This window comes from Ostrea edulis, chromosome 9 (assembly GCF_947568905.1).
Source record: "Ostrea edulis chromosome 9, xbOstEdul1.1, whole genome shotgun sequence".
NCBI lineage: Eukaryota > Metazoa > Mollusca > Bivalvia > Ostreida > Ostreidae > Ostrea > Ostrea edulis.
In genome coordinates this window covers 35,626,083-35,643,253 of record NC_079172.1, presented here as the reverse complement: position 1 = coordinate 35,643,253, position 17,171 = coordinate 35,626,083, and the positions used below count along the sequence as shown (strand labels likewise).

General features: G+C 36.6%; 1 long non-coding RNA gene across 1 annotated transcript; it reads right to left on the bottom strand.

The window, feature by feature from the left end:
• Positions 1-968: 968 nt before the first annotated feature.
• On the bottom strand, positions 969-16,789 carry LOC125657633 (uncharacterized). The gene is made up of 3 exons (XR_007363398.2): positions 16,002-16,789; positions 10,181-10,328; positions 969-1,102 (listed from the first exon to the last, which is right to left on the bottom strand). It is a non-coding gene; the product is annotated as an uncharacterized LOC125657633 (long non-coding RNA).
• Between the last annotated feature and the right edge of the window lie 382 nt (positions 16,790-17,171).

Genomic DNA, 17,171 nt, shown 5'->3' with positions numbered 1-17,171 from the left:
CTGCCATCACACAACCTTAGATGAGCTAGCAGATTGGAATGGCAATCAAGATCATTTATCCATCAACAAAATAGAAAGTCCTGCTGTTTAACGATCTCCAAAAATGCACACAATGGGGGCATCTGGCTGCTTGTCTTTCCTCCTTTGAAGATTTCATTAATAAAATTCTGAATGCATTCTTTATAATTATGCATGATTAGGCTGAGAATGGAGTGTGGGTGGTGTGACTGCTTCTGTCAGATATACAATTTTCAACTGCTAGAGCCAATTTTCACTTCTTTTATTCAAAATTATCATTTTATCATTTACCTATGATTACAAGAATGTTGTTCTTCCAGAAAATTTTAAATCTGCAAAATTCAAGTAAAACTATTCAAACAAATGTTTTATGCACAGCAAATTAAATGTATGTCCTTAGATTCCGAAGACTGAACAACTTCCATTGATGTCTGGCATGTTATTTGATATTTGAATATATATACATGTAACGATCTGGTAATGTCAATGAAATAATATTAATGATAATGATAGATAATTTAATTCTATATGTAAAACACAATTTGATTGGATATTTGAATATATATACATGTAACGATATGGTAATGTCAATGAAATAATACTAATGATAATGCTAGATAATTTAATTCCTTATGTAAAACACAATTTGATTGGTTCATTTGACTTTATCAACATTTTTAATATTTTATACACTAATTTGCCTTTAGGGGCCTTAAGCTGTCTCTGCAGCATGCTTGAGACAGAAAACTGGAATAATACTCGCTATTCAGTGTCCACTATATTGCCACATTTTGTCACTGACAGGCAGCTTAACCTACGACCTTTTGACCAAGAAATATAAGATTTTCCTACCCTTCCCCATAGGTTCTCTGAATGTTTGGGTACCTCGATATGTATAATACATATATAGGACACTATCTCACCATTTATATGTATAATACTCAGACATTCCAAGTTCAAAGTCCTTACCTGTTATCTTTAAAACATGGAAGTGTTAGGTATGAATCTGGAATAGCACTCCTACTCTTTGTGACCTTGGCCTATGATCTTCAAACCCATAAATCAATATGGATCTTCCTCTTTCCTAATATAGCAAAACATTCTTATAGTGAAGTGTTGGGGATGAACAATTTCAATTAGCTATTAAAACATAATTCGTAACTTATATAGTCCATTGAGTTAAAAACATGTCTTAAAACTGCAGTGAATAAAAATCACTTCGCTGAAAGTGTGAATTCATTAAAAGTATGTCTGCTGTAACCGGTTTTTACTGTATTATGATATTAGCAAGTATGAGACCACTATCCAAATCAGTATGCTATATAGTGTCCACAATGCTTGCAGAGGTAAGTTAATATATTGGGGAATTGTCCAAGATACAGTTCAGAATAATCTGACTTTCTCCCCTTCAAGAGAGCAGGATTAAATGAGACTTTGCAGGACCACAAAAAGCAGAGCTTACTGTTCAAATCATCCCCAAAAGTCTCGAATTGAAAAGTCACTGTTCAAATACCATCCCTCTTCTCCTTTGAAAACCTGGCTTCAAAGAAGCACTCCGAACAATCTTGATATATCCCGGGACTTCGTCTGAACAATCTTGATATATCCCGGGACTTCTTCTGAACAATCTCGATATATCCCGGGACTTCGTCTGAACAATCTTGATATATCCCGGGACTTCGTCTGAACATTTCTTGGGATATCCTGGCTTGGATTTCTTGAAATAAACTTAAGTCGAAACTTGGACTTAAGTCTGAGATTTTACTCAAATTTTGACTGCTCAAATAAAAGGAAACTCAAACTTAAGTTTGAGATGTTTTTTTTGTTGAGAACTCCAAGCCTGCTGTATTTTCAGAGAGACAATTACTGGTGCTTTTCATGGACAGACACCTGTCTGTTTATGGACTGGAAACTTGACCTCAAACCATTTCATATCTTCCATGACATGATGGTATGCTATCATGTTCATTCTTTGAATAACCAAATTGTAAATTTAAAAAAAAAATCAAAAGCAATTTTCCTGAACAAATTAGATGTTTGCGGTATAAATTTAGGCTGTACCTCCTTATTTCTCCACGATCAATTCTACACAGCAGTAATTGTGATGTTACTTAAGATGTCTGCACACATTATAATACTTGGCTATCAATTCATTTGAAAACCACCAATTAAGATTTTTTGAATTTTTAATGGTTAACCACTTCAGTGTCCTTTATGTAGAGGTAGATCGTTATGCTTCTGTGCGTGTGCAATGCATTTTGACTGATCCCTCTATCTTACAATGACCAATTAATAAACGGTTTGACTGATCCCTCTATCTTACAATGACCAATTAATAAACGGTTTGACTGATCCCACTACTGAACAATAAAAGATTAATACAGGGTTTTCACCAAGAAATTAATCCCCATGCTAAGTTATTTGCAAACCTTTGAGATTCAACTGTACCAAATATTTTCATTGTATCAACACTGATTAAGCACTGAAGAAGTGGGACTGGGGTGGGTGGGGGTGTTGACTCGGGGCAGCGGGGCTGAAGAGATTCTAAGTTACATATACCAAATCCATCCCATCAAGCACACTCTTGTGAAGTAAAGATTAAACCCTGTTTCTAATGGTTCAATTTTCCATTGTTTTTTATTTCATTTACTCTTCTCTTTCTCAGATAACTTGACAATATTCTAAGCTTATCTTAAAATAGGTACCATGCCTATTTGCAGTAAATTGATATTAATTGTTGCTTTGCTTATGATGGTTATGCATAGTATTGCCCACAATGTATCTTTTAATCTAGAAATACTGTGAAATCAATTGCAAAATAATTCAAAACAAGAGGTACTGTGAGCAATGCTCACTAAGAATACCCCCCGCTTACCCCAATCTCCCAAAGGGGTGTTGGTAATAGGTATAAACTACCTCTTTTCTGAGTGTAAAAAACAAATGGCATGACAAACCGAACCATATTGCTACTTCGATGTCCAGTGCGCGTGACCTTTGACCTTTTGACCCCAAAATCAATAGGGAACATCTTCATCCCATGGGTAGTCCATATGTATGATATGGTGACTGTAGGTGGAAAGGATAATGCTTTAGAGCCCGGAAACCACATTGCTACTTCGATGTCCAGTGTGCTTGACCTTTGACCCCAAAATCGATAGGGAACATCTTCATCCCATGGGTAGTCCATATGTATGATATGGTGATGGTAGGTGGAAAGGATAATGCTTTAGAGTCCGGAAACCATTGCGTCTACAGACGGACGGACGGACGGACAACCCGATTCCAGTATACCCCCCCCACAACTTGTTGCGGGGGGTATAATAACTACCCTGCCTCTAAAATATCGCTTTGCAACTACAACAACTCAAGAAAGCACCCCTTTAATATCTCACACTAACTTTAATTTACAAGTATTCTCAACTTCATTCACAATCAATATCTTTGTTGAAAATACAACAAATTGTTTTTTTTATCAAAGATCATCCCAAATCTAACTTTAATTAATGTCTGCCTCTTTTCCTGTAGCTTCAAAACTCAGGGCACATGCTGCGGAGAGCATGGTGGATGAAAATGAGGTATGCCAATTTTGCACTCTTAAGATGAAAAACGCGGGAGAAGACCTCAGAAAACTGACCTTTAGCATACCAATGAGATTTCCACCTGCCTGATGAATAAATCGGGATGTAATTTGACAAGTTATGGTCTGATATATATCAACTTTTAAAAAGAAGGCAAGATAATGATATGATAAAAATTCACTAGTAAAAGTGCATAACAACAGTGTCTTGTGTACTTAAAATGTAAAACATCATTAAAAAAATTATTTGCAAATTCTCTTTTAGTTTTTTATCAGGCCTTCTTTTCATCCCACACATTCGAGCTTTTAAATTTCAAAAAAAAAATTCTAAAGAACAAAAATTGGCATGCATTTGAGACTGCTCTGAGTGCCCCCGTTTGAACTATAGAATTGTAAAACCCAAATAATTCCAGATTATAAACTGTGACCATATCTAACAATTACCAAAGGATTAAAATCGCTATAAGATTTATTGCTTTATGATATTCTGTTCTAGCTGGCTGTATATAAAACATGCATTCCTTGTGTTTAGTCAGGTGACTGCAGAACTTTAACAAGCGGCCTGTAAGAACAGTTAGACACAGTTCACTGCCATGCCATTATTGTACAGACTTCAGAAGACTTTGTACCAGAATGTAAACAACTAATGGGGCAACTCCCAATAGGTTTTCAGAGAGTCAGCAGGCATTCATATCCCTGACATGTTCATATCATTACCTCCTCCCCCTCCCATGTTCATATCATTACCTCCTTCCCCTCCCATGTTCATATCATTACCTTCTCCCATGTTCATATCATTACCTCCTCTCATGTTCATATCATTACTTCCTCCCATGTTCATATCATTACCTCCTTCCCCTCCCATGTTCATATCATTACCTTCTCCCATGTTCATATCATTACCTCCTTCCCCTCCCATGTTCATATCATTACCTCCTTCCCCTCCCATGTTCATATCATTACCTCCTCCCATGTTCATATCATTACCTCCTCCCATGTTCATATCATTACCTCCTCCCATGTTCATATCATTACCTCCTCCCATGTTCATATCATTACCTCCTCCCATGTTCATATCATTACCTCCTCCCATGTTCATATCATTCACCCTCCCATGTTCATATCATTAACTCCTCCCATGTTCATATCATTACCTCCTCCCATGTTCATATCATTAACTCCTCCCATGTTCATATCATTACCTTCTCCCATGTTCATATCATTAACTCCTCCCATGTTCATATCATTACCTCCTCCCATGTTCATATCATTCACCCTCCCATGTTCATATCAATATCTCCTCCCACTCCAATGTTCATATCATCGCCTCCTCCTCTCCCATGTTCATATCATTGCCTCCTCCCATGTTCATATCATTACCTCCTCCCCCTCCCATGTTCATATCATTGCCTCCTCCCATGTTCATATCATTACCTCCTCCCCCTCCCATGTTCATATCATTGCCTCCTCCCATGTTCATATCATTACCTCCTCTCATGTTCATATCATTACCTCCTCCCCCTCCCATGTTCATATCATTGCCTCCTCCCATGTTCATATCATTGCCTCCTCCCATGTTCATATCATTACCTCCTCTCATGTTCATATCATTACCTCCTCCCCCTCCCATGTTCATATCATTACCTCCTCCCATGTTCATATCATTACCTCCTCCCCCTCCCATGTTCATATCACTACCTCCTCTCATGTTCATATCATTCCCTCCTCCCATGTTCATATCATTCCCTCTTCCCAGGTTCATATCATTACCTTCAAATTGAATGTGGGGTCTTTTGACAAATGTAGTGGTAAACAAGAGTCCTCTACTTTGGGGCACCTAGTTTAGAAACGTATACTATTCATGCAATACTCGTTTAGGGAATTTTTTCAAAAAGAATAAGAAATCCTCCGTATATCTCGTGACAAGTGACATAACACACAGGGTTATTCTAACCATGCTAAAAACTCCCAATGAAGATGTCCATCCCTACAGTAAACAGTACATATAACGGGTGCTGTAAGTATGTAGATTTGGAACATTGTCTGAATGATGTAACCAGATATATTCCAAATATTTGGCAGGGCTGTTCATGCACACTACAAACGTGATCTTAAAACAAAGCAGGGCAGACACCTTTAGCGATATCTGATCCTAAAGACATATCTGAGGGAATACCTTGATGCGTATCAGGGACCTGGACGTGGGCCCATTCACCACAACGACACAGATGTGGTCTGTTACAAGGTGCCAAATTCTTTCAATCTAATGAAGTGTTGAACCATATGGATAGGGGTGGAGGGGTATTCAACTTAAGGGGGAAGTATTGAAAACTCTTATTTCAAATAGGGGGCCTCCGTGGCCGATTGGTTAGAGTATCGTGCTCAAATTCACACGACCTCTCACCTCTGTTGGCGTGGGTTCGAATCCCGATAGCGCCGGTCAGTGAGAAAGTTTCCCAGTTTACTTTTGGAAGGTCGGTGGTCTCTTCTTAGGAACATTGTATCTGGGTTCTCTCTTCCCCTAATAAAAAACTGGGCACCACCAGATAACTGAAAAATTGTTGAGTGTGGCGGAAAACATCCATCAATCAATCAATCATATTTCCAAAATAATTGTCTTATACAACTTAGAGGGAAATAAAACTTAACACATTTAAATTGTTGTGCTCTTTCCCTTTCTCTCTATCTCTCCCCTTCTCTGTCTCTCCCCTTCTCCCTATCTCCCCTTCTTTCTGCCTCTCCCCCTTCTCTCTATCTCTCCCCTTCTCTCTATCTCTTCCCTTCTCTGCTCTTCTCCCTCTCTCCCCTTCTCTCTGTCTCCTCTCCCCTTCTGTCTGTCTCTCCCCTTCTCTCTATCTCTCCCTTTCTATCTCTCCCCTTCTCTCTATCTCTCCCCTTCTGTCTGTCTCTCCCCTTCTCTCTGTCTCTCCCTTTCTATCTCTCCCCTTCTCTCTGTCTCTCCCTTTCTATCTCTCCCCTTCTCTCTGTCTCTCCCCTTCTCTCTATCTCTCCCCTTCTCTCTGTCTCTCCCCTTCTCTCTGTCTCTCCCCTTCTCTCTGTCTCTCCCCTTCTCTCTGTCTCCCTTTCTATCTCTCCCCTTTTCTCTGTCTCTCCCCTTCTCTCTATCTCTCTCCCTCCTTTTCTCTCTCCTGACTAAACAGAACTTCAACACACCTATACATACTTCTGCTGACATGCCCAAAGTAGCAGTCTCCCTAACAAAGTTTAATTTTATTCAAGGTCATCGTAATCAACATGCAGATCAATAAATCAACAAGCATGGGTGTCATTGATAACAAATGACCACTCAACCAAAACATCTCTGTGACATTTCCTTCTTGTGTTAACACTTAGCTAAAAAAATCTTAATGGGAGTAGCTTTACATCGACAACATCGTCATGGCTCACGTAGGAATAAAATTCTTCATTAATTACAAACGAAACTTGCATGTTTTCATCAGTTGCATTTTCCTGAAAATATCTCTGATGAAATGACAAAATGATAAGGAAATCTATGTATACATACATACTGCTATATTTACGTAGACCAGTGTTCTGATAGCAATAAACCCTTGGCGTTCATTGCTTGTCATTCCTAACAAAAACCACTGTGAATGTATGTTTCAACTTGACATAAAAACAAAGAATACTTATAGAAGAAACATTATGAAATATAAATATAAGGAATACATGTCAAGGTTTTTTGCAGTTAGGGGGATATAAAAAGCATTGGCAGCATGATGTCACTTAAGAGATAAAACACACGAGGGCATGAACAGCAATGCTTCACAACAGCATACTTCATGAAGTGCATCTTTTTAAAAATGAAATTTATTTCTTAATTTTACATTTTATTTCAATTTCTGTCAGAATTCCAAGCCATTAAATATAGGCACAATTTCTATTAAGATCCAATACACACATTTTTGCATTAAATTGCTTTAAAAAGGCTATCAATACAAAATGGTAAAGATATCAAAGGCAAATAACATTGGAAATGTAAATATTTCTGCATAAAGCAGCAAATTACCCCAATTTTCTACATCTCCACATGGGTGAAAAATCCTTGAGAGGGACATTAAACAAGAGACAATCCATCAATCAATCCAGTGTTTTTAAACTCATATAATACCATTAACCTAGACAAGGATTCATTCAATCTTTCAGGTATATTGTGCATGGAAATCCAATGGTTTCACCCCATCAAGGGTCAACACAAATGTTTTAATGTCAGCCTGCCCAAGTCAAACTTCCTTGGACAACAAACATACAGCACACAATTTAAACCTGCTTCACAGTCAGGACCAAATAACTTAAACCTCCTTCATACAAGACGAATGCTTACTTTATCATACTGAATGGTACTATCAGTTAAAAAAAGAGATGTGTTTGTGAAGCACCGATACCCCCATATTACAAGAAAGTGGACCAGCTAGGTCAAATGTTATGGTCACAAGGTCAAAGATCATGGTGTCAATGGAAAGGTCTTGCCACAAGAAATACACATACCAAATATGAAAGCTTTACCTCTTATGGTGTAAAAGGTTGTAAGTTTTTTGCTACAAACAGATAGATGGACATGCCAAAAACTATGAGCCCCTGATCTTCGATTCTGTGGGCATAATAAATACTCATTGGGTCTAGAATTCCTGGTTAAAGCATGTGTAAAATTTCATTCTCAGTGGTACATGTACCACACAATTTCCTATGAGTAGAAGTTCTCAGTGGTACCACACAATTTCGTATGAGTGGATGGAGTTCTCAGTGGTACCACACAATTTCGTATGAGTGGATGGAGTTCTCAGTGGTACCACACAATTTCGTATGAGTGGATGAAGTTCTCAGTGGTACCACACAATCTCGTATGAGTGGATGAAGTTCTCAGTGGTACCACAATCATCTACTGTGAGAGAAAGCTTTGTACTTAGTGAGTATTCATATTGTGGTCGTTATTTCAGATCAATATATCTTACACTTACTGATTCTTACAAATTATAAAGACACATAAAAATGTTGATGGGGCCCCATAGCAAACTTTCTGAAACTTACAACATGTATATATCACATTGGTACATCTAAAACAACTTATGATATTTACATATTACATTGGTACATGTACAGACGCCTTCACTTTTTTTTTACCTAATCAAAAGAATTTAAAATTCAGGAATGTCTCGAAAACACGAGATACTCCTTTAATAGCCTAGTTTTTCTCATTATACAGTAAAACATGGGACCAAGAGATTTGTCTACCTACAAAAACCAGCTAAACGTTTGTTGAAATGAATTAACCTAGTTGAGCTGAATGCTCACAGAAATTTTTATGTGACATGTATGCAAATGAGATGTAAATATTTGTCAAGTCCCTCTGTATATACAAGTTTTGACAAAAACTACCTTTATGGTAAGACATTAATATGTTAATGACAAAGCCACAGCTACGCCCGGGAGCTCATTCCTTGTATTCTAGCCGCGTATATGTTTTAATTACGGGACAAAAATGTTGCTGAATTAAATGAATTACTTTTTCATGAGTATAAAATAACCTTTCAAAAGAAAAAAATATCTCGTTAATTCAGGTAACAACACACATGTATGTTAATGAAGCCTGACCTGCTATAGTCTGTACATTTGTTGAAAAGGGGCAAAGAGAGAGAGGAAGAAATAAATGAATAGATCGTGTTTCTCAGGCTAATTATATACGCCATTCCTAATTTAGCACCGGGACATTTTGTTTCAGTTGCTGCCTAAACAGAGTAAATGACAGCTCCACCTACTGCATATTTTTGTAAATATTAATTATAGTTCCTGGTGTGGCCCACCATGCATGGCTCAATTAGTTTCTAATTCTGATAATGGACTCTTGGAGTGGCCCAAAGATCCACTTGCACAGCAGAGGAATTCCATTATAAGAGAGGTGCAGTGCATTCCTGGCTGACTCTCATCTTGACGGTTTTAAGGAGGGATGACACAAATTCTTCATAGAAACATTTTAGGTCTCAGATTCATGTTATCATATTGTCTGACATAAAAGTTTACCATATATGTAAAACTGAAATCAAAGAGATATGCTTTATCTTTTCAGAATTTTTCACCTGTTTAAATCATTGGATTAACATGATTAAGGAGTTATACTGGCAATCTGTTGATAGTGCATCAACATCCTACAGGGGTATGAATTTTTTCCCCCATAATATCATTACAAAAAATTACAATTTTTCCAAGGCAAAATCTCAAATTTGCAAGAACCCAGATATCATTACACGTACCATTTAGTTTTCATTCATAAACAATTCTTAATAGATGTTATACTGCCTTAAAACATAATGTAAAGCAAATTCAAACAGAATACCCCCCCCCCCCCCACCCGACAATATTTTGTCCAGGCAAAGTGTATTACTGATAATGACCTCAGCTGAATGTATTTAACAGTGGTGGTCAGTGTTATTAAACACTTCTCAAGTGCAGGTCCTCAATAAAGGGATGCCACATCATTGACACGCTCTTCCTCAACACATCGCCTGTACGGATATGTGACAGTGTCATTTCTGTCTGACACGTACAATCTTGCAGTTTCCCACTTACCACAGCAACGTGTAAATCACACCGGCTTTTCCTCAATCTTCATAGAAAGATGAACAGGAAATTCTCAGAGCAGACATCAGACATTCTTAGTGCAGGATATTGTACCAGGAAGTTCTGCAGCTCTCGTGGGGTCCATTGTCGTCGTTTCCTGAAATTATTGGGACCCTCAATAGGCAGCCTTCAATGTAATTAGCTGTTTTGTGTTCTGATTTGAATAAATTCCATTGAATTGTAAAATGGGGAGGTTTACAAGACAACCCCCCCATCCCCCACTGGGATAATGATAATGATTAGGCTGGCAGGGGGATATTCTCCTTGTAAACCATTCTGAATCAATATATTTTAATACACCTGAGTAATACTGGTCAGATATATCCAATGACCTGACTGGCAGGGGAATGCTAGGGAATTATCATCAAAAGCAAGTGATTTATACTTGCTGCAATACAGGCATGGTACATGAAGTTTTAATATCATATAATTGATTTCTCCTGGATTTAATTGACCTTCAGTTTACATCAACCAAAGTTTCAATCAAATCAAAGCTACAACCTATTGGACAACATCCTAGTCTGTAATCCATGATTATCATTTCATTCTATGAATTAGAGGTCAGCATTAGACACATTTTAATTCATATTTGCAATTAGTACTACATTCAATTACTTAAAATTCTATTTACATTATTCATTGACGATCTTTCCATTTTTCTTTGAGTACTAGCTATATAATAAATTCTGCTGACATAATTCTTTTCACTATAATAAAAAACAAGAGATGTTTGTAAAACACATATGCCCCCCATGGAGCAAAATTGAAAAGGGTTATACACACACACATCATTAAATTGAGAGTAATATCAATTCAAAATATTGAGCAGACAATATCTTCCTATGTCAAGAGTGACCATGTGACCTAAAAATCAATAGGGGTCATCAACTCCTGAAGATGTACCAGGGTACCAAGTTTGATGTCTGTCAAGCAAAGGGTTCTCAAGATATTGAAGGGACAGTATATTCCTATGTCCAGTTTGACCCTTGATCTTTGACCATGTGACCTCAAATTCATTAGTAGTCATCTTCTCCTGATGATGTACCAGTGTACCAAGTTTGATGTCTGTCAAGCAAAGGGTTCTCAAGACATTGAACAGACAGTATATTCCTATGTCCAGTTTGACCCTTGACCTTTGACCATAAATTCAATAGGGGTCATCTTTTCCTGAAGATGTACCAGTGTACCAAGTTTGAAGTCTGTCAAGCAAAGCGTTCTCAAGATATTGACCGGACAGTATATTCCTATGTCCAGTTTGACCCTTGACCTTTGACCATGTGACCTCAAAATCATTAGAGGTCATCTTTTCCTGAAGATGTACCAGTGTACCAAGTTCGATGTCTGTCAAGCAAAGCGTTCTCAAGATATTGACCGGACAGTATATTCCTATGTCCAGTTTGACCCTTGACCTTTGACCATGTGACCTCAAAATCAATATGGGTTATCTTCTTCTAAAGATATACCAGTGTACCAAGTTTGATGTCTGTCAAGCAAAGGATTCTTGAGACATTCAGTGGTCAATATATTCCTATGTCCAGTTTGACCCTTGACCTTTGATCATGTGACCTCAAAATCAATAAGTGTCATCTTTTCCTGAAGATGTACCAGTGTACCAAGTCTGATAAGCAAAGGGTCCTCAAGATATTGAGCGGACAGTATATTCCTATGTCCAGAGTAGATTGACCATTGACCTTTAACCTTTTGACCTGAAAAATAATAGGGGTCCTCTTCTTTTTATAACCAACCCACATATGAAATATCATTACAATCAAGTGAATGGTTCTCAAGATATTGACCGAACAACTCATGGTCTACCACATGGGGTTAAGACCAGCAGTTTGACCTTGACCTTTGACCACATGACCTGAAAATCCATAGGGATCATCTACTCTCTAAGGAAATCCTCTGTATTAATTTTGGCTATTATCAAGCAAAGGGGTCAACAGATATTGAGCGGACAAAACATGGGCTTAAGACCAGAGGTTTGACCTTGACCTTTGACCATGTGACCTGAAGGTCAATAGGGATCATCTACTCTCCAAGGGCAACCCTTGTACCAAGTTTGGTAGTTATCATGCATTGGGGTCAAAAGTTATTGAGTGGACAACACATGGTCTACCACATGAGGTAAAGACCTGCAGTTTGACCTTGACCTTTGACCATGTAACCTGAAAATCAATAAGGATCATCTACTCTCCAGGGGCAACCCCTGTACCAAGTTTGGTTGTTATCAAGCAAAGGGGTCAAAAGATATTGAGCGGACAACACATGGTCTACAGACCGACCGACAGACTGACCGACCGACAGTTGCAAAACACGCAGTATTTTAAGTCTTCCCCGGAAGACATGTGTCGCCTGCTAGTTCATTCTATATGTAATATATGACGTATAATGTTGAAAAAGTAAATTATTGAAATGGTTTTTGTCACTAAACAGGAAGTTGATAAGCGACAGATTCGAAAATGTCTTACACAATACAGTTGGCCACACTGATGCTCTGTGCCAAATATCAGGGAGTTGCCCCATGTGGTTCTTGAGAAAACTGTGACAGAAATTTTTTTGCTGTAAAAAATTCTAAGTCCCGGCAAACAGGAAGTTGATAAGCGACAGATTTGAAAATGTCTTACACAATACAGTTGGCCACAGTGATGCTCTGTGCCAAATATCAGGGAGTTGCCCCATGTGGTTCTTGAGAAAACTGTGACAGAAAATTTTTTGCTGTAAAAAATTCTAAGTCCCGGCAAACAGGAAGTTGATAAGCGACAGATTCGAAAATGTCTTACACAATACAGTTGGCCACAGTGATGCTCTGTGCCAAATATCAGGGAGTTGCCCCATGTGGTTCTTGAGAAAACTGTGACAGAAATTTTTTGTGACGACGCCGCCGCCAGACGACAACGCAGGACGACGGATAGTGATCCCTATATGTCGCCACTGCGTAACGCAGGCGACACAAATATGCCCCCTCTTTTTCAAAGGGGGGGCATAAAAATGTTCATGAAATATACATGTACATATATGTAGTTGTTAAAACATTACTATAAGTAACAACACTTGCTACAATCTTTTCTCAAAAATGATGAAAACTAAAGATTATGTTTTTATAAACAAGAGGCCCACAGGCCTTATCGGTCACCTGAGTACTAATGAAAAAGTATTGATACTAATCCGAAGGGCCATGAAATCTTAAGCTAAATTCTAATCAGTGTTTGAAATTGGTTTAAAACTTGGTATAGACCATAGGTCTATGCTGAATCAAGATTACATAGACCTCATCAAATTGTCATAGATCGCAACATTGAACAAAAAAAACAACACAATTTTAAACATTGTTATTTACTTCTAATGTACTTTAAAAAGCATATTTGCTTACCATTTCCATAACAATGTTTTCCTTTCCACACAACATTTATCAGACGTCGACTTTTGGGATTATAATGCTATAAACCTAGAAAATTGGCATAGACAATTTGTTCTATCTCAATTACAATTGGCATAGACCAGTGTCATTTGACATAGACTCAGTCTATCGGTCTATGGTTAATTTCTAACACTGATTCTAATGATCAGCAACAGTATAAACAAGATCTGTTCCTAAAACTTCAATGCCTCAAAAGTGCATACACTGATGAAAGGCTTTACATACTATAATATGTGTATTAACATTAAAAGATATGACTAATTTGGACCCATCCTAGAGTCAAAACCCTGGGTTGTGAAATTCACCATTTATTGTACATCCTTTTCTGCTATTCCTAAGCATTTAGATTTTATACAGCATCAGCCAACTTGCACATAAATACTATATACGTAAGTTTGGCCCCACCCTGGAGTCAGAACCCTTACCCCGGGATCATAAACTTTACAATTTTGGTAAAGGCCTTCCTGCTCTACATCAATATTTATTTAGTTTTTCTTACACATGTGCAATTCTAGAGAAGATTTTTGAAAATTGGTCAATTTTGGGCAGTTTTTGCCCTGCCCCTAGGGCCCCAGGGGTGCAGGAGTCCTGAAATTTACAATTCATGTCCCCCTTGTACCAAAGATGCTTCATACCAAATTTGAAAAGAATTGGAATTGTAGTTATCAAGAAGAAGTTAAAAATGTTCAAATGTTAACACACGAAGGACAACAACCAATTGCAATAGGTCACCTGAGTAAACCTAATAAAATTAATACAATTTACTAAATGAAATGTAATTCAATATTCCCATGATTTCTCAATTCAGTCCAAAACAGTGGGAATTTATTTTATGGTATTAATATATAGGAAGGGGTAATGTATTTCAACTTTTGAAGATCATAAAAAACATACAAGTCCTTATTTCTTAAGAATTTTATATTTGTACTTAATACTACGACCAAACTAGAGCAAAATTTAAATATCAAACCCATGCATCTATTTTTTTTTTTAATATCAAGTGTTTGCTTGGAGATGTCATAAATTTGATAAGCAGATTCTTTAATCGTAAAGAAGAAACATGCAAGCTTTAATTTTTCCTTCACAATGTCTTGGGATTGTAATAGTTTGTCATTATCAGATGCACTTCATTATCACCTGACATTGACCAAAAATATTTTAAAAATTTATCTCAATATGGATAAATCATTTTCATAAAAACCCCTTTGAAAAGTCATGCATGTACACACTTGAAAAATCACCCCCTGAGAACTATATTAGGCCTACATACCTAGCTTAAAACCTATTTATAACTTGCGCTTCAGCGGATAATGAATTTATTTTCCTTAAATGACAGAAACTTGACCTTTTGAAGTGATGAATTGCAAAACTGATGTTTATTTAAAATTTAACACTAGGTTAAAAAAGGAAAGGTGCTGTGTGTGTCTGATATATCAAATGTTTATTTATACCTGTTCAGGTATGGGTTTATTACTTTGCTAACAGTTAACGACCTCATAAGTAGGAGTCAACAATTTCAAAAATTTCAGTTGATCAACAATTCTAAAATAATATAATTGCACATTTTTTTTGGTGATTTCCCTTATACAATAGAGAATAAGAATTATAATTGGAAAGTTAATGCCTGTAACTAAAATATTTGAAATTGTTGATCAACTAAAATATTTAGCTACGGAAGGTGAAAAAATGTTTTCCTCAGAAATATTTTGTTTGCTTTGATTTTATTTTCTCACATATTTTGAGCTTCTTCAGCTACAAGATCATGGTCAATGGTCCACTTTCACAGGGAGAGATCAAAATCTGGAGAGGGATGTAAATGTCAAGGAAGAGATGTCTTAAAGGAGTGACGTAACTTTCAAGGGAGGAATGTAACTTTTAAGTACGGGAGAATTGTAAATAAAAAGGGAGATGTAAGTTTTAAGGGAGAGATGCAAGTTTTAAGGGAGAAAAGTAAGCTTTGAGGGAGAGATGTAAGTTTCAAGGGAGAGATGCAAGTTTTAAGTAAGGGACAAAAATCTAAAGGGAGATAAGTAAATTCCAATAGAGAAACATAAATTCAGCAAAAGATGTTACAAAGCGGATTAGAAAAATGAAAACAGAATCAGTTTATCTAAATGGCAGTATTCACCAACACTTTTCTAGCCATTGATTTGACTTAAAACAAGAACACAAAAATTACCACTTGACATGACAGAAGCCATGGAAATTCCATACTTGTCTAGCTTGATGGATTTGCAGACCTTGCACAGATAAGGTATACAGCTCATAAATCAGTCAAAGTAAAGTATATATTATCATAAATTCAAAGTATATGGAGTTTTGTCAAGAAAACCATAAATTCAGAAATACCTGAGCAGAAACTAGTTTGGTTCAGACTCGATTCTTTAACTTCAGCTCTATGCTCATTTAGTCACACCTGCAAAAAAAAAAAAAAAAATGTAGACTTGCAGAATCTACGGAAAACTGCAGTTCTTACCACTAAATATTCCTTCTAGGACTGGTAGATAGTGAAAATGCATTTCATTGATTGGTCTGAAAAAATTTATTCAAATGTCTGGCATGCAAGAATCAAATTTTAAAAATGCTGGACTTGCATTAACAAAAAGGTTCAAGGTCTTTGTGTATGCATTGTTAGTACTGTTTGAATCAAGATTCATGGGATCGGTTAAATGTGCATCTGTCTACTTCAATATGCACACTGCTACACACCTAAATATATCGTCCCTGTATACACAAAGACCATGCATTCATCAGAACATGTCAGAGCATCTCATTAAAATAAATCACAAACACGTAAATGAAACAAAAAAATCATGCCACAATTTGTCTGAATCATAATGGAGTTTTTCTGTTTGCTGTCAGCTTGCTGAAAATGTGAGCATAAAATTTACACAGATCTTTCTTATGTAATACCAATAACATGTATTTGAGATCTAATCTTAATTAGAAATGAAAGTTATTCAGAGTAGATCCTTTTGAAGTTCTATTGACTACCACAAATTCTTATTGTTAGAAAAAAAAATATCCAAGGTTTGAGTCAACGTCTCCCTGCTTTAATCCCATAAGCTTGGTCAAAATGAATGACACCTTACTAACATACTACATAAAACTGTTTTTACTAATAATCGAAAACAAAAATAAAGTATCAGAGTGAAGCAATTTATGTTCAATAAAGCATTGTAGAACAAGATCAAGGGAAGGCTGCTACACATATTTATAAGAATGGAAATATCTTCATGTTTGTACATGATTCACTATCAATATGCGTGTCTGTATTTACATGCATGTTAGATATCACCATTAATATTGTATCTGTTAGATATTGCTGTAAATATGTGTATCTGCATTAACAAACATGTTAGATATCACAATCAATATTGTACCTGTTAGATATTGCTGTAAATATGTGTATCTGCATTAACAAACATGTTAAATATCACAATCAATATTGTATCTGTTAGATATTGCTGTAAATATGTGTATCTGCATTAACAAACATATTAGATATCACAATCAACA